This window comes from Petromyzon marinus, chromosome 32 (genome assembly GCF_048934315.1).
Source record: "Petromyzon marinus isolate PM22_M1 ecotype Great Lakes invasive population chromosome 32, UKy_Petmar_22M1.pri1.0, whole genome shotgun sequence".
NCBI lineage: Eukaryota > Metazoa > Chordata > Hyperoartia > Petromyzontiformes > Petromyzontidae > Petromyzon > Petromyzon marinus.
This window is the reverse complement of record NC_133698.1, coordinates 8,991,741-9,010,248: the sequence shown is the minus strand read 5'-3', so window position 1 is coordinate 9,010,248 and position 18,508 is coordinate 8,991,741. Positions and strand designations below refer to the sequence as shown.

At 43.2% G+C, this 18,508-nt stretch overlaps 1 protein-coding gene across 41 annotated transcripts in view; it reads right to left on the bottom strand.

The window, feature by feature from the left end:
* The window catches only part of LOC142929607 (uncharacterized), a 391,053-nt gene that overhangs the window by 199,661 nt on the left and 172,884 nt on the right, over nucleotides 1-18,508 (bottom strand). For all 41 annotated transcript variants that reach the window (XR_012945767.1, XR_012945769.1, XR_012945764.1 and 38 more), the window contains one exon: nucleotides 6,654-6,801. The gene's annotated coding sequence lies outside the window, so the exon portion shown is untranslated. The remainder of the gene's footprint in view (nucleotides 1-6,653; nucleotides 6,802-18,508) is intronic.

Sequence of the window (18,508 nt, the reverse complement as noted above, 5' to 3'; positions counted from 1 at the left end):
CCAGTTCGGACATTACAAGCCACTAATGTAAAGCCATAGCTGGGAATCTAAAAAAAAAGCTTTTATTTATTTTACCACGTAAGGCCCACTGAGCTACATAGCTTTTTCTTTTTAGAAGCGACTTGGCCACGAATGATAGCGCAACCAAGTTGGGCTTATCATGTGGCAATATATAGCAGCCCAAATACTCTGAACGCATTTTTATTTGAAATTTGGAGGGAAAAACCGGAGGACCCAGACAAAACTCCACGCGACCATGAAACACGGAAACTCTAAATATACAGCAGGCGTCAGGGTCGGGATTGAACCCATGACCTCCTGTATACCAGGTGAGTTAGTTAACATCTCTTAGCCACCGTGGCGCCAATCCACCTCAGGTTGCCAGAATCACTGGGCGGCAGGCCAAATACTGTGCCACTGCTCCTACTCGATCTACTTTAATGTTACATTAAAACGCCTACCTGTGGTGCTAAACAGTTAACCACTCTGCCAGGCACGGGGGAGGGGGTCTCCCAAATGTCACTTCAAAGCTGATGGGGAAAGAAAATAATAAGTTTGTAGACAAGGTCAGATGAGATTGCCAAACACACCTCTCTTTGCCACAACAATTATTAGAAGTAATTTACCATTATAAACATTCACGGTTTGTTTGTGTATTGTTTCACACGAACAGACGTCCTCTTAAACATTCAAAGGCATGTGTCAATCCGCTGTTGGATGAGGGTATCCCGATGCTGTAAGGCGGTGGGGGGTAGTGGGGGGGGGTGTTTAACCATACTTCACCGTTCTGGTGAGGGTTTGTAAATGGGAGGTCCCCCCTTGTACTCCACTGGTTCGGATATCAATTGCACATTGACAGTAGCCGCGGCCGGCAATTTAATTCAAGTAACGAGGTTCGTGGCACGGTGAGCTAAGCACTGTTCAAACCCCCAAATGCAGGATACATAGTCTCTTCATTTGATGGACAACTGTGTGTAAGGCACTTCTGACAGGGAATTTTGTGGTAAATTCAGTAACGTTTAAACATGTTCTAACTCAAGCCCCTACATGTCCACGAACGAGACAAGTTCGGCATTCACTTATAAACTACCACAGTAAATATATTATTTTGCATTGGGTATAATTTTGTACATCTGTGTGTATACATATGCACAAGGGGATTCATACAGGTTTTGAAAAAAACATGTACAAGTTTGCTCACCTTACATTTACTTTCAAGTGTCAGACACAAAACCGCCCTGTTTATAATTTCCAGCCAATAATGAATATTACACTTAAAATGTACATTGTACCGTGTAAATACAACGTCTCAATGTCAAAACCCACTGCCATGCAATTCAACATTGTGCATGTCGTTAAAGTTGGACAATGTCCCATTTGCTCCACGAGCTCGACTGCCGAGCAAACCCCGAGAGCATCCTTCTTTGATGCAAACACAGAGGCTTCTTCTGCCCCGGTTCGCTCCAACCCAGCAATCTCACTGCAACGTTGACAGAGCTGCAGTCATCTGGCAGCACTGTCTCGTGGCAAAATCAGAGATCATTTTTTTTTTGGAAACTCGTTGGCTCCATTCCTTAACATAATCTTTCACGACGTGGTAGAGGGGGGGGGGGATAGCAACCTTTAGCTAAGACCATACATCCTGTTTACCGACGGGCTTTTTCCATCATCGCAAGTTAGCAGTGAAGAAGTAAGAAGAGTTAAAAGACAAGGTCCCGAAACATTTCCTTACGGCTTGTTTTAACATTGCTGTTATCCCCCCCCACGCACCCGCACATGTGTGCACATTTAAATATGGAGATATCTGAAGCATATGTCTGCAGAGAACAAAATAAAACTCAGCCATTGCAGCTGATCGTGTGTGATGCCCCAATGCCAACTAAGTGATCACTGTACTAACTTCGAACTTACAACCCCAGTTATACCAACAGCCTTTATTAAATTGTGACGTCCTTGGAGCATATGTCTGAAGGGGGACAGCTCGGCTATGTAGCTCATATTAACGACGTTTAAGAACTAACTTCGCATGTAAAACGGCATACAGTTCTTATATCTTGCAGTAAATACACTGCGTTCATCCGGGTAATAAGATACACTTTTCTCTCCAATATTTTAAAGCAAAAGTTGGGGGTGCATCTTATAATCTGTTAGGTGCATGTGTCTGTGAACAGTTTTGTATAACTCTACTGACAAGTTTCAGGTGAGTCTTACTTTCTGGAATATCTTATAATCCGGAAAATGAAATTAGGCAAAAAAAGATCTCCTCTTTAACACGATTCATATGTATTTTGTATAAAGTTACTGCCTGGCTGTAAAATAAGATTCCGAGGAAGGGCAGCCCCATGTCTTAATTATCCGAAGGAGAATGTGTCAGCAGTTAAAATGAGACTGGCTAAGGACAGCAATTTATACGTCTGAGCTCGCGTGAAAAAAAAGTAAAATGAAGAAGCTGCCTGATAAATTCATGAATAATTAACGCGTGGTATTAATGAATTAATTAGCACATGCATAAATTAGTTAAATAATGAGTGCATACATTTGTTTTTCACTTGTCATTAACTCTTATTCGTTGCTAAATATTCTGGGCACGACAAGAGAGTTTGTGATGCCAGCGTGGACATTAAAAGTTAGCGATCTAAATACATTTTTACGTAAATGCTGTTTTAGATTCCTTTGGTACTTTCCCATGAATCACATACTGTCCAATTAAACACCGCAAACTCCCATTGTTTCTGAAATAGTAAAATGCCACTCATGAGCCTTCGTTATATTCAGAGTTAAATAATAATGTGAGTTATCGTTTGATCGTGCGCCAGTTTTATCTTGCTCATTCCAAGTCACTGGGGATGAAGCAGCATGGCATTCTGATGCATCAGTCTGCAGAACTCGAAAATTTGTCATTAATTAACCTTAAATTAAAAAAAGAACACTTTTCCGTCCCTTTGACTAATATGCTGCTCCGTAAAGGCATTTGCATGCTGTGCCGGTGGTGTGGTCGTTTGACAATGCTTCACCAAACTTGGCCAGAGCACGTCGGTGAGGGGAAAGATCAGGATTGGTTCAGATATTTTATTGCCACTGATGTTAGCCTTGGCCAGGAATGGAACCCTGGGTTCATTGCACAGTGCAGGGACCACTGCTTAATGCGTAGGCTTTCGCCACTGCGGCAGCAATTAATTAATTCACGTAGTTGGTTTAAGTGGCTGTGTTTGAAAGTTGCAACAAAAATGCAGTGGACATGTTATTATAATGCTCAAATTTAAGATATGAGCACCAATAGGAACAGGTGAAAATTAAACACACATCGACGATGTTAAATTATCTTATGGTCCATTTCCGCAACCTGCGGGAACTCAATTCTCCTACCCGATCTAGTCCCCAGGAATCTATATTTGCGCATGAGCTCAACCTGGCTGACCTCTGGACCCCCGAGGTCACCACTTGACCCAAGCAACTTGTACGGTGGGCACCAGTGGGTAACGTCACAAGGTCAACGTGGAAGTAAGACACGCTTGGCTGTGATGTCACAACACTTCGTCAAATTCCCAGCCATGTCTTTGTTAAAAATACATAATCTAAAACTTTTTTTCTAATTTTAACCCGGTAAGGCCCACTGAGCTATTTAGCTATTTTATCAGAAGTGACCTGGCTATCGCATGTTGATTCTAAATGTGGACGGAAAAACTGGAGGAACGGAAGAAAAATCCACATGACCACAGGGAGAACATGCCAACTCCAAATATACAGCAGGCGTCAAGGGTTTGGATTGAACCCACGAACTGCAGTATATCAGGCAAGGCAGTTAACATCTGACCATGTAACATGGCCTAACCAAATAAACGCCTATAAAAATGCCTAAAAATCTGCCTTCCTGCCCCAAAGTATCAGGAAGGTGGCTTATAGAGAGGAGCACAGAGCATGGGGCACCCAGGTCTGGACACACTGGTACTGCTTCTGGATAAGAACTGGGCTGTTGCTGCTGGGTCATGGGAGCCCAGTTCCCAGTGCTCATGGACACAAAGCGTTCAGCACATTGGGACCAAATCACACTGTAGCACAAGTTTTTTGTCTGGTGATTTTTTTTTAGAAAGCATGTTGATATTTCCATTTCCAACTGCAGGGCAAATTTTTAGGGGTGATATTTTTCAACTCTTTCGTCAAAAGTGCGAATCTGATTGACGGTTCATTCATTCCCATATAGTATACAGTATATAAAATCATGCCCAGCAAAAACGCATATATGAGGCGTTTATATTCTCAAGGAAGACCCAAAAAAATTATGATATTCTCTTATTACTTTCTAAATGTTCCTACTCTATATGATTACTCAAGCACCAGAAAAAGGATATATACCCATAGAGGAAATGCACACACGCAAATATGCATGTCCTCGAGTGAAATTTAAACAAGGTTCAAATAATGAGTTTCGCAATGTTTCATTCGGAGTTAAGATCCCCTGCGATAACATCCCTTTAACCACGTTATCAATGATGCTGGACCGGTGTGTCAGACAGACGGGCGGGCACGTGAGCCTGCCAACGTTGCCGAGTGCACGGGCGATCAAGACGCAATTAAATTTAGCCTTCAGGAATTCGCCTGGAGTCTGCCAGTTGAGCTCCCCAAATTCTGTCTCTACAGCCCACCTTTTTCTTCCCGTTCACATCCCCACCGCACGCCGGGCTGGCACACCCTCGACCAAAAACTGTCCGCAACATCAGAGCGAGCCTGACAGCAAATAAAAGTAAATAAAATAAACAACCCCAAACTGGCGACAGAAGCCAGGCTGCAGAGTTAAGGTCAAGCCAATGAAGGTAAAGAATTTAATGTGGGTTCTTCCCGGTGTTTGGGAACATTGCTTGTGAATACAAATGTGCAGTCCCAACAAACACAAAAAGAACGGAAGACATGCGATGTAATCAAACTAAACACTTTACTGCATTATCAGGTACACAGGGGGACCTCTGAAAATATATATTTTTAATGGCCAAAACATTTTACTTTTTTCTCTCGCTTCTTTGGATGTAGATGCCAAAAATCCATTATACATTCTGCAAAGAAACCCCCAAGAGGAAAAGGTCACTGCAGGATCAATGCCTGGTTCATGTCCAAGGGCCTCATTACAGATTCAGCCTGACCACATTGTTTAAAGCAAAATGGGTGCCCTTGCCTGTCATAAATGGTGCCCTGTTTGAAAAACAATGTATCTCATTAAAACATGTACTTCGTAATTCAAGTTGATTTTGCACTTAAAACCTGAAGGTGCGAATGCTTTTTTTTTCCCCAGCGTATTTTCCCCCCTAGTTCATTCGAGTCTTATCTAAATTCGACAACTGTAAGTATAACTTCTCTGTGTAAACACACGCCAGCCGTAAGGTGACGGCCCCCCACCCCCAGGCTATGAAATATAATAAGCAAAACAGCGCAGTGATTATTTAACTTCTCTGGTTTTAAGACTGGAATGCGACAGGGTTGAATCAGGGAAAGGAGAGCAAACGTGGGAGAAGAATTACACCAACAAAAAGAGCCCGAGGAATTTCAGTGGAAATATAAGGGCAGAGAAACACGGTACTCAGATTGTAAATGTTGTGGATTTGCTCTCCAACACACCGGTGTGCTGTACTAATGATGAATTGGCACGTTCTGTTTACGTGACAAATCTTACTAAATGACTGTGTCGGGTGTGGCGGGTTTAACAACACATTTATATTTACGCGATCTAACCCGAAAACTTCTATTATGGACGGTACTTATATTTTACATATACTGTACAGAGACTTCTATACTTGTGAACGAGTTAGGTCTCAGAGGTCTGTTTGTAAGTCGAAGTGTTCGTAAGTACAACTTTACTCCTGTCGATTCCAAACACAATGTACGGTATGTACACTACTACTATACATTATACACAACTATACTACATTATACACTACTACACTACACGACATACTACTACATACATTATATACTACTACACTACAGTACAGGGACTCCTCTATATACGAACGAGTTAGGTTCCAGAGGTCTGTTTGTAAGTCGATTTGATCGCAAGACCAACTTTACTCCTGTCCATTCCAAACACGTTGTACGGCATGTGACACTGAACACGGGGAATGGTTTTAAAAGTTGTATAATCTCCTGCAGATGTAGTCGCCACTGGTTCCTCATGTTCTGTAAATGTAGATGCCACCGCCGCCATCTATTACGCGGCGGTTGAACTTATGGCTCTCGGTCTGAACAGGCAACTGGACATACGGACAGGTTTGTTCGTATATCTCTGAAAGTTTGCAAGTCGAATGTTCGTAAGTAGAGGAGTCCCTGTGCATTAATGTGATACGAAAAGACTGACAGGTGCCAAAATTGTTTAACGCCGACAAATAAAAAAAATTATTGAGATTGAATTAAAGAAATCCACGTCTAAATTTTTTAGAGAAAAAAAACCCGACAAATCAATCAGCAACTAAAGGCAAACAAAACCCGCTCCTATGTTGCCAACATAATAGCCGCTAAAAGCATTACAATGCATTGCATACATCAACGCACACAGGAGTCCTGCACGTGGCAGGATCGATTTAAACTCAGGTGGGCACGCCGTCTCTCGGACCTGTGTGACGCGTTCCAAACGCGGTGTAGCTAAAAAGTGTTCTTTTTGTTTTTACCTGGCGTGTGCCATCTGCTGCCGTTGATTGCTGCTGCTGCTGCTGCTGGTGCGGCGTGGCCAAAGCACCTTGGCGTTGCCGAGTCCCGGTTGAACCCTGAGCGAGGGGCCTCCTCGCGAGTTTTGGGGCTTGGCTTCCTTTGGAAGTTCTGGCCAAACAAAAAAAAACATAGCGCGCAAAAAACGCTCGCTCGCTCGCTCACTCACTCACTCGCACGCACGGCATGCAGACCCCTCGGGTCGGCGTCTATCCATAGCCAGCGCACTGTACCCCTGCGTACAGTTGCAAGCAGAACAATATGGCTCTGTAGTTCAATGGTGATGATGATGATAAAAAAACCCCACCACAAGTAGTCTTTTACCCTCCCCACCCCACCTCTCTTAGCAGGTAGGTGTGGCCGCTGTCCCGTTTCAAAGTGTATTAAAATCCCCATTCTCTCACCCCACCCGTGTACCTCCCACACTCCCCCTTTACTCATTCACCAACCCCACCAGCCAACAATGTTCCCCCCCCCCCGCCTTCACCCGAACTCTAACAGCCCTCCTCCTCTTCCCGTCCCACCGACAACCGCCCCCCACTCCGCACACCCCCCCCCCCCCCCCCATGTCAACTTGGAAAAGGGGTCGCTCAAGGGAGGGGGGAGAGTTACTGTATTTCACAGCCGGGGCCACGCAGTGAAAACCTAAACTTTCACTCCTACTCGTGTTGTGTCTCCCTCGTCCGGGACACTTTAGTAACAATGTACATTTAATGTTATGGGGGGGGAGGAGGTGGGTTGTTTGGTTTCTTTCTCCGTTTCCAATTGTTTTGAATATTTAGAGCGCAATAAAAGGAATAATTAATGGACTTGTCGCTGCCTATCTTTCTGATATATCACGACACAACAACGGGCCGTCTCGGTCTGCGTCCATATGCTTTCCTTTAAAATATTAATGCAGGCATGGACAAAAAAAATGCTTAGTGGTGAAAGGTTACAGTGTCAACATTCTGTGTAGTAGCAAAAAAAATAAACTCTGGGCTGTTTTAATACTGGACGTGGATTCAAACAGCAGTGCCAAAACTCAAGTTCACGGTGCCCATTGTTCGTGAACATGAACTAGGCCTCAAAAGCAGTTGAAATTTTCACGATGTTTTGAGCTTCTGAAATCTTTTCTGAAACACATTTACATGCTCGAGGGTTCTCGGAAAGAGACAATGTAAAAAAAAATCTTACAACCTTGGTTGAAAAAAAATAATAATCTGTTTAATCCCCCACCCCACCCCACGATTGCCACACACCACATATAAATCCAACCCATTGGAATATGCCTCACAATTATGATCAAAGCATACTGGAACCACTTGGATCATCAAATCGTCTGAGTCACGATCACGACCCTTTGTACTGTGGCTATAAACATCATTCAATAATCTTCGCACCTTTGTAAATCCACTGCTGGATGAAGACCTCGACCTCCCTCCACCCCCCCGCGCTGTCTGCAGGTGTGTTCATGGTACGAATGGACGCGAAAAGAGCTTCACCATTAGCTTTGCACAGTTATTTGTCCGTGTTGTTACTTGACGGGTTTAACTGCGCATACTGGAATAATTCCAAACCAAAAAAAATTCCAACCCTACACACAAAAAGGAAGGAAACACCGCTTACGAATTTATCTTCCAAAATGTAGACTTGGTGGTGTATTTGGGTGAAATCCATAGCACTTGAGAAAAAAAAGTACAATCTTACTACATTGTGGCTGCAGTGACCTCATGTTCCAAAGCCATGTTTGCTTTAGTTTTTTTTTTAAACCCTGCCCTGTATTTACCAGAACGTCGCTTTGTGATACTGTTCGCCAGAACGTTTTAAAGTAAGTGCTTTAAATGTCAGTAAAGTACCTCTGTTATTTCTGAACATTTACCGATGGCCTAAATATTATCGGACCTAAGTATGAAATTCCTACTTTTTGGAAATTTCACGGAAACATATACACATGCAAGGTACTTATTTTGAAAATTTCCTTCATAACACAAAACCAACACGTGGCACATCTACGCCGAAGTCTGACGAGCAAATAATAATCAAATCAGCCAATGAAGCATTGCAGACAGTCACACGCGCTGACACCTATAACACGTGAACAATGTACACGTCGCGCAACTGCTCAGCCACAACATCCACAGGCTCAAAGGGCAGGCAGCGTATTGATCAGGCACGGTCCTTTCACACTTTTACACCTACAAGTGTTTCCTACGCATTTGGTGAGAAAAACGGAGTTGTGGAAGATAAACAAATTCCCCCCCCACCCCCTCTAACTCCCCCACCACCACCACTACCACGCTGTAATTCACACAGGTCCCACCTCTGCCGGGACGGAGTCTCACTTAACACTTTGCACGTGCTCGCCCTGCGCCGTAGCCCGGAATGAGTTCTCCAGAGGGGAGCTCAGAGCAAAAGGGGGGCACACACCAGTGGCGAGGGGTGGTGGCGGCGGCGGCGGGGGGGGGATACGGTACACGAGCCGGAGAGCTCTTCCACGCCGCAAAATATTCGACCATCAATCATCAACCTTTTTTTCCCGTCCTCCCCACCGTCGCTGACCCTGCACCCGAGGGCAGACTTGCAGCACTGTACCGCGGCCTTGATGGGGGTGAATTTGACCGGCGCAAGGGAAACTTAAGAATCAGAATATTTATTTATGACTGGAGGAATCCGATGAGCTATGAAGCTCTTTAAAAAAAAAAACAGATGTCAAGGTAGGGGCGGGTATGAACATTGCAACAAACCCAATACTAAAACGTAGGATGAGGTCTCAAACGTTGCCAATTTTTTTGTTACTTACCAATTATTATATAAATGGGAATTAGTCACAACTAATGGGAATATGTATTTGATGCTGATGACTGGGATGCCGTGTGGTAGGCTGCTGCTGAGAGGGACCATCACTGTTGCCTAGTTACAGTCCTAATGCGTCAATTATGACCTAATTTTATGAATGTAAATAGCAAACGTGTTTTGCACGCATTTCATCGCAGTCCATTTGTGCAAGATGCAACCGTCATGTGCGGTAAGCTGCACACCACTCGAGTATTAAAAATTACCGTTGCAAGCTAAAGCGTGGTCCAACATTACATTTTGCAGGAATACTTTCAGGTTATTGAAATTGTTCCAGAATAACAATACATTCCTAAAAAAAATGTGCATTTTCTTTCTTTTTAAAATATCACGTGACGGCATGAAACACAAAGCACACAAAGCGCTACGGACACCGTGCCTCGGCGCACGCACACACACACATACGCACACATGCGCACATACACACGCACACACACACACGCACGCGCACATACACACGCACACACACACGCGCACACACACACGCGCGCACACACACACGCACGCGCACACACGCACGCACACACACGCACACACGTGCACACACGCACACACACACGCGCACACACACACATGCACGCACGCACACACACACACGCGCAGACACGCACACACACACACACGCGCACACACACACACACATGCACGCACGCACACACACACACGCGCACACACACGCGCACACACACACACATGCACGCACGCACACACACACACACGCGCGCACGCACACACGCACACACGGCGAGACAGTTACGCTCTGTGGCTAATGGGGATAAAAGATTATGCCGATGTCATCATTTTTTAACAAACTGAAGTACACGGGCAGTGCAGTGATCGAAAGTAGACCATCTCCAATTACTCCTTCAAGCTCGTGCCGCGTTTACACTTGTCCTGAATCGGTATCATTGCCACTGCATAATAGATGTGTAACACTCATAGATTTTTGGATTTTAAATGTCCCGGTGTCACGTTTACAGTTCCATATGCCGGATATGACTGTTTTGAAGGAGGTGGTGATGGTGTAATGTTTCCACAGCTGAATGTGGAAATTATTCCAGCAACTGAGGTTTTTTTTTTGCAACAGGGCAATGACAGAAGATGGCATCTGTGTGTGTGTGGGAATAACGTGACCCTTAACCTTTAACTCACATTCCGTATACAGTAAGCGAGGCACACAGAGACGTTACTTGTTTCCTGAAGAGGGAACATCAGAATAGATGCTGTTTTCGTGGAAAAGGGACATACATATTTGTCATCGCCGCTATGGCAATGAAGCGGTTTTGTATATTGGGTGAACCTGTTCACAAATGTGAAAGCTGCGCACTATATTTAATGGCTAGAGTATTGCATACAAACTTTGTGAACTCACTTTTTTTAACCTGCCACGGTTGAAGCTTTGATTTGAAACCTAATCCAATTTTGCCATTATAATGCGGCAGGCAAATCGCCACAAATTGCACCGCTCATTGAACCCCCATCTTCCCCCACTTAAGACACGTTAAAGATCCCTCGCCTCTTGAGAAGAACAGACCATTCATGGCTGAGTTAACCACCTGCTTATTAAAGCAATTTTCCCACAGGACAAAATAGACTTCCTTCTATGCTAAAAAGCAAAAAATTGGAGGACGATTTATAAACCGGTTTAACAGATATTTTGAAACGGAATCTTTTACAGTAAAATTGTACATGGCTGTTCGAAGCTCAACTTTATCATTAGTTATTTTTTTTCCCGTGTTAGTCGTAAAATAAAATACTTCACAGCCTGATTTTTCCGATGAGCCTGTGTTTCTCTCATGAAATGTAAACTGCTGAGGCGGCAGACTGCCTCGTGGATAAAATTTAAACTTATTTCAAATTTAAAGAAATAAAGTAACCTGTCTCAGATTATGTCCCCTTTGTCTTATATTTATAAGTGTACCTATTCATTTCAATATTTATAACATTATTATCATTGGATTACAGTTAGGCGTATCACAGCCTGCTAGAAGGAATGCACAAAGTGAATTTTTAGTTTAATTTCACATTTTCTTGGAAGGAATCATTCCCTTAGGGAAATGTCAGGCAAAAAAAAAAGAAACGTAGAAGCAGAATGATTTTTTTATTCTTCTGAGAAATCCAACGAATTTTATTATCTCATTTTTCATCGTAGCATTCTCACTAATTTAGTTACAATGTAATGAGTTTGGGACATAAGGGTCTCCCCACCCCCTCCCTCTCTCTCCACAACCGTAAAGAGAACGAGCGTTTTATCTACTGTGAAAGTGCTCCAATTGACACCCCTGGTCAGACTTTAGAAACGCGACACACGCGTCAAAGAAAGGGCGTTAAACAATGCTTGTAATCTGCCTTTTCTTGTGCTAATGAAACTGTCCCCTCCCATTCAATTAGATGTGGAGTGAATTACTCTTCACTCCTCCTTCCCCCTCCAACCCGTGTAGGTAAACACCCCATCTCCCGCTGTGCAAAAACAAACACGGGGCAGCACGAATGAACAGGATGCTTTGCTTAGCTTCATCGATAGCCTCCTGCTGGTATATGGCAAGGGGAGTGGGGTAGGCTGGCGAAGTGGAAGGGAGTTGAGTGAATGAGGGCGGGGTTGGATCAGTGGCAAAAGTGACTTGGTAGGGGGGTGGGGGGGTCGAGAGTTCTTCTCAACTAATCCTTGCTAAGCGGGGTCGGTGGAAATTCGCGCAGAGGATAGGGCGGCGGCCGTTTCACGGGATGTATACGTATCGGAAACACTTGTAATCTATGGAATCAATCGGTGGCATCTTTTATTTAAATGTCAGATGATGGGAACCTAAAACTGAATAAACAATGTCTGTCTTCGGGGGGGTGGGGGTGTGGGGAATCAATAAAAAAATAATTAACGGAAGGTGAAAATAATACAGTTGTAATCATATCGATAACAACAATAGGTTAAAATAAAACCGTGGATATTTGCTTTAAATAATGAAGTACTATTACGAACACAACCAGCCCTAAACTAGGCGGTTTTGAAAGCAGTAACCGCTAAAAGAATGACGATGCAAGTGTAACGGAGCTTACCAAAAACTGCTGAGTCTCTGTGCGTGCTCCAGATTATCCTCCCTTGGTGAACAGACAAAGCTTTAACTCTTTTTTTGTTACTATTTAAAACATTTTTTTTCCAGGTAAGTGCTCACTGAACTACATATAACTCTTTTTCAAGAAGTGACTTCGCCACAAAGAATAGCTGAACGAAGTGAGCTAATCACGTGGAAATGTCTATCAGCCAAATACTCTCGAAACACACGTTGATTCTAAACGTGGAGGGGAAAAACCGCAAAACCCACGCAACTACGGGGAGAATGTGCATACTCCAAATATACAGTAGGCGCCAGGGTCGGGATTGAACCCACGACCTCCTGGACATCAGGCGAGGTAGTTAACATCTCGCAGAGGCCCTCGCTTTGGGGTCATTCTTTGGACGTGCTTGCTCTTTCACTTGCTTCTCCAGACTTATCTTTAGTTTGACGAATCCTATTCATGGAACTAAAGTAGAAATTATCTTTATTGTTTTAACAAAACTTATGTACACTTACCGTTAAAAAGTTAATTAAACAATAAATAACCCATACTACTATATTTTGATATAAAGCTTTCGTGACTGCAGTAATTCATATTCTTAGCTCTTTCGGTAAAGTCACGTTGAAGGGAAACAATAAAATAATAAAATATATATAAAATATATTATTGTTTTATATATACATACTACTATAGTTGAACAGCTACATTTTTTTACATTAATTAATTTTAGTTAACTTAAGAGCTGAACACAGGCGCTTGCTCGGAAGCGTAGCAAAATGTGCCATTTGGCTTGGACATAATGCTTCGAGTTATGATGGCTAATAGAGCACACAAGGATGAGTGTGGCCAGTAACTACATGCCAGACTTGCTGCTGCTCTCTCTCCAGTGCTGATGTAGACCACACTGCACCAGATAATTATAGAAGGCTGTGTCAACCAACTTATGCAAGACCAATGCCAGGTTCAGATAACCATATGCCACATATGTGCATTGCCCGACACTGGACCACACATCCCGACAAAGACAAATGACCGCCCACCCCAATGAAGCCTACACAGACGTTTTTGGGGAAGTTCAGTTAGCGAGCACCTATGCCAGAACAGCGAACGACGGGGTGGTGCGATGATCACAAACCGGGCCACTTTTGTCTCACCAATACCGGCATTTACACACCACACTAGGGACTAAATCAAAGCTGAGTTGACCTCGCAAAGGACCAGGACTGGCTTAGATATTAATTGCCGTTGATGTTATGCATGGTCGGGACTCGAACTCAGGTTGACGACGTTCGAAGCACAGTGTGAAAACCACGATGCTACTGCTCGCCATGTAACCACACACACACACGCGCGCGCACACACGTATACACATGCACACACAGACTATGGGCACCCTCTATTGGCTGCAATGGGTATTAGATTAATCATAACCAGAGCGTCATCATTGATTGGCATGTGTGCAAGGTCATTTTTTCTCTCATGGCCTTTACTTCTAAATGAAAGGAACTAGACATTTTGTACAAGTGGCCAATCTGAAGGAAAGTACCTCGACTGGCAATCGGTAGCAGACAAATTAATCGCAGCTAAAATTAAAAACGTTTTTTTTTTACAATTTTTATGAAACTAAACAATTATTCTACCAGATAAGGCCCACTAAGCTATATAGTGCATTTTTATAAGCGGCATGGCCACAAATCATGAGTTCAAGAAACTGGCTTATGTGGAAATTTAAAGGAGCCAAATACCCTAAACACATGTTTCTAAATGTGGACGGGAAAACCTGAGGATTTCACAGAAAAATCCACACGACTATGCGGAGAGACAGGGGAACTTAAAATATACAGGCGTCAGGGTGGGGAATTAACCCAGGACTGCCTGTATACCAAGCAAGGCAGTTAACATCTCACCACCGCGGCGCCCTAAACCGCCTTAGGGATCTTACCAAGTCGCCCAGAAAGTGCCGATCTCGTCAGACCTGGGGAAGCTCAGCAGGGTTTTGTGCCTGGTTAGCGCTTGGATGGGTGATCACCATGCGCAAAAGGCAGGTGTAATAGGCACTGTGGGCAGCAGAGGGCAGTGTGGCAGTGCACTCCCCTTAATCCTGACAACAAATCCGCACTGACTGACCGGCGCGGTGATGTATGTCAAATATCCCACACGGCGCGTCCAAAGGTGTGGTGGGGGGGAAGAAGCCCTCATCCAAGGTTGGATTGACAAAACCGAGTTGTTCACGTGCGTACAATTCAAATACAAGCTGTACAACCATGCCGTCTCCAGCTTTGTAAAGTGCAAGCTCATGGCGATTTGAGGGCCCCCGACAAGTAACAACCCCAGCTTCGCCAACCGTGTTGGCCACTGTAACCTGGTGTCATGGTCAAATCATCAGTTTGTTTGTCCCTCCCACCCCCTCCCACCTCCAATTAGCACGGTTGGGCTACGTACGGTGCAAAAGAAGTTCAATGTAGAAACATACACACGTGGCGGTGAACTTTAAGGTCGTGCACTTTAATGCAATATTACACTAATGGTGCCGAGTGTTTGCTGTTGCTGACTTCAAGAGAATACATCAAATTAAAATTGTTCTATATATCTGCTGTTTTATCGAGTTGCTAGCACGTAGGTCAAACGGTACCAGAATTGTTTGCAAAAAGGCATCAAATAACACATGTGCTATTGTAGTCTATTGGTAAGCCAGAAGATTTCACATATTACTGGCATTGCTCACAAAAGCAGTGCCAGCAATATGTGAAATCTGTACAGCAAACCTTCGACTTAAATACCTCTTGTGGTCCTCATCCACCACAGCGATCACACGATGAGAAAGGACACTCCATTCTAACTGTTTGGTGCAGCGTACATGTACATTTTAAATATGTATCCTAATATACAGCCATTTGTCAATCCACTGCTGGATGAAAGCTTCCGATGCTATGTGGATCATGGGCATTGATTGACCATATTTCACCACGCCGGTTGATGCAGGTTGAAGGTGGAGGGCCAAGGACCATCTCAGACGTCACTCATGATTAGCCGTGGTTGTTGAATCGAATTAATATTTGCCAGGTTCAGTATGCTAACGACTACGCGACCGCTCCTCCCACAAAGCAGGCACATATTGTGACAAACCAAAATTACACATTTCATTTTATGGAAACGTAACATAATTGTTTAGAATAACCGATGACATTTTAAGCATCCTCTAAGGTCGGTGATTTTCTAGTGGTAGAGGTAAAGGTTGGTTTATGCGACAGATTATTATACAACATGCTTTAATGAGGCTTTCGAGTTACATTGCTGGAACGTGTAAGGGTGGTTTTTTGTTGCTGTTGTTGTTGTTGTCCCAGTGGAATCTATTTTTTTGTTCAACAACCTCACAGCTGTGCTTTGTCAAAGCGTTCCAAAAAGAGTAACAAAGTTACCAAAACATATAAAGTGTCTCGCTGTCCAAGCACGATAATATACGAGCACGCCAACAAAAACGCGTAGACGCATATTTGTACTTTTTTGCGATTAATCAGGTGGCATTACAAAATCTTACAAGACATTTAAAAGTGATATATAGCTGTATAATGAGTGTACATGAATCCGTTTCGGAAAGAGCCTAGGGTAATTAAGCAAGCGTAAACAATTTACCAAACATAATAATAGCACTCATGACTGCAGGGTTTGATTGAATAGCCATATTCTTTTTATGGAGCAGTGGATGCAGTGTTTAGCAGACTGCATTATGTGCCTGGGCACCCGAGTTTGATTCCTCACCAAGGCTAACAAAAGTGACGAGTGACATCTGAAACCGGACCTTGGACCCCCCCATCCCCCCATCCTTAACTAACCGCAATGACCAGCATGGTGAAGTATGGTCAAGCAACCCACGGTCATACATTGTGGGGAGGCCTTCATCCATTCATTTGGTGCGGAGAGGCCTTCATCCAGCAGATAATTCCTGGGCATCTAAGCAAAAGAGCCTTATAGCTCATCGGATTCCTCCAGTGTAAATATTCGGATTCTAATAATTACGCACGTTGTGTAAATAATACATCTCAAAATGTATTATTAAAATTATGAAGCGACAGTAACACCAAGAGAGATGCTCCATCGGTTTTCTACACATGCCACGTGAAAACCAAAGAGCTAATGTGTGATGACGTTTTAACACGGCGATGCAGAGCAGTAGCTGTGTGGTCTACGTCTAAATTACACAACAAATACCTTGCATTTACTTCAACAATGTTTGATGAAACTTAAAAAAAATGATTTATATGGCAGTTCTGGTAATGCGTGGTGGGTGTGTGTGGGGGGGGGGAGTTTGTCTATCATTACAACTGTTAACCATCTTTGAATGTCAAAGTCACATAATTTTAAAAATATCTAAACATGTTAATAAATTGTAAACTTGATGAAAAGCCAACGTATCACATGACATATGCCAGTGAGAGAATATGTGGTTTGGATTAATCTATAAAAGCACACGATTTTCATGGTCTTAAGTCAGTTTCCCCCGCCCCCTCCCAGCCAGATGTTTCCTGCATGCGTGGGGTTTTTTTTATTTTTCGCAATTGGGTGTGTCACGAAAAAAATTGTACACGGGGGACAAACAATACGCGGAATATACAAGGCCTACTACACACAGCAGCGTGTCCCATTTAATCCCATGTTCTGAAATGACGCGTAACTATTCAATTTGCCACACGCCGGCTTTAAGTACGCATACATAATGCATTACAGTCCCAACATCAGAATACTCACGCTGACAACTGCGCACGCAGACCGCCGGACATTTGAGCAAACCCGAGTATACGTTATCTATGGGACCTTTAAGCCAGTTTCAAAGTATGGAAAATAAGAATAGAATTTTACCTTTTCTGGATATAAAACAGCTGTTAAGATGTTCAAACACCAATTAGATACCTTTTTGCAAGGAATCAAGGCTGCATTAACCATACATTCTTGTGGTAAACATGGAAGAAAACATGGTCTGATAATATATGCATTACATTTTTATTTAAAGCTTCCGTGACTGCAGGGATTCATATTCTTGGTTCTTTCGGTAAAGTCACCACGTAGAAGGGAAACAATAAAGTAATAAAAATATAAAACAATAAAATTCTCACGACGTTTCAACTGCAACACAAGCAATCATCATCAGGTGTGAAAACCACAGCAAGAAATTTTGAAAAAAGTGGCGTTTTTTTTTTTGCTACCACAGAGGCAACTTAGTTTGTAGACAGAATCACATCTTTTACAGACGGAACCAGATCACGGATTTTATGTAATGTGTTGAATCGGACCTGAATCTTGTGTTTATTCAAGATTTTGGAGATCTTTTTTGTGATCCCCGCAATGTAGGGTAAAGTGATGGTTTTGAATGGCTCCTCAAGAGGGTCCTTCTTCATGGTTGGAGTGATAGCTTTGCGGATTGTGTAGTCGGAGTAACCATTAGCCTTAATTGGTGTAAGTGCTTGAGTTCACTGGCTATGTGTTCCTGGTCAGATATGCATTGGGCTCTATGGTGCAGAGTCTTGATGCGGGAATTCTTCTGGGATGGATGGTGGTGGGAATCCGGTTTCATTGTTTACCTTCTACGTGACTTTACAGAAAGAACCAAAAATATAATATATGCATTGTCTTTCAAACGGATTGGCCTACAGGAGACAGCCTTCTTTATGACCAGGTCTCACCAGTGCCTGACCAGAGAACCCCAAAAGGCGAACAGTACAAGGACAATCAGTTTCAAAGACGATGCATATACAGTGAGAGAAAAAAGTATTTGATCCCCTGATGATTTTGTACGTTTGTCCACTGACAAAAGAAAATGATCAGTCTATAATGTTAATGGTAGGTTTATTTGAACAGTGAGAGACAGAATAACAAAAAAATCCAGAAAAACGCATGTCAAAAATGTTATAAATTGATTTGCATTTTAATGAGGGAA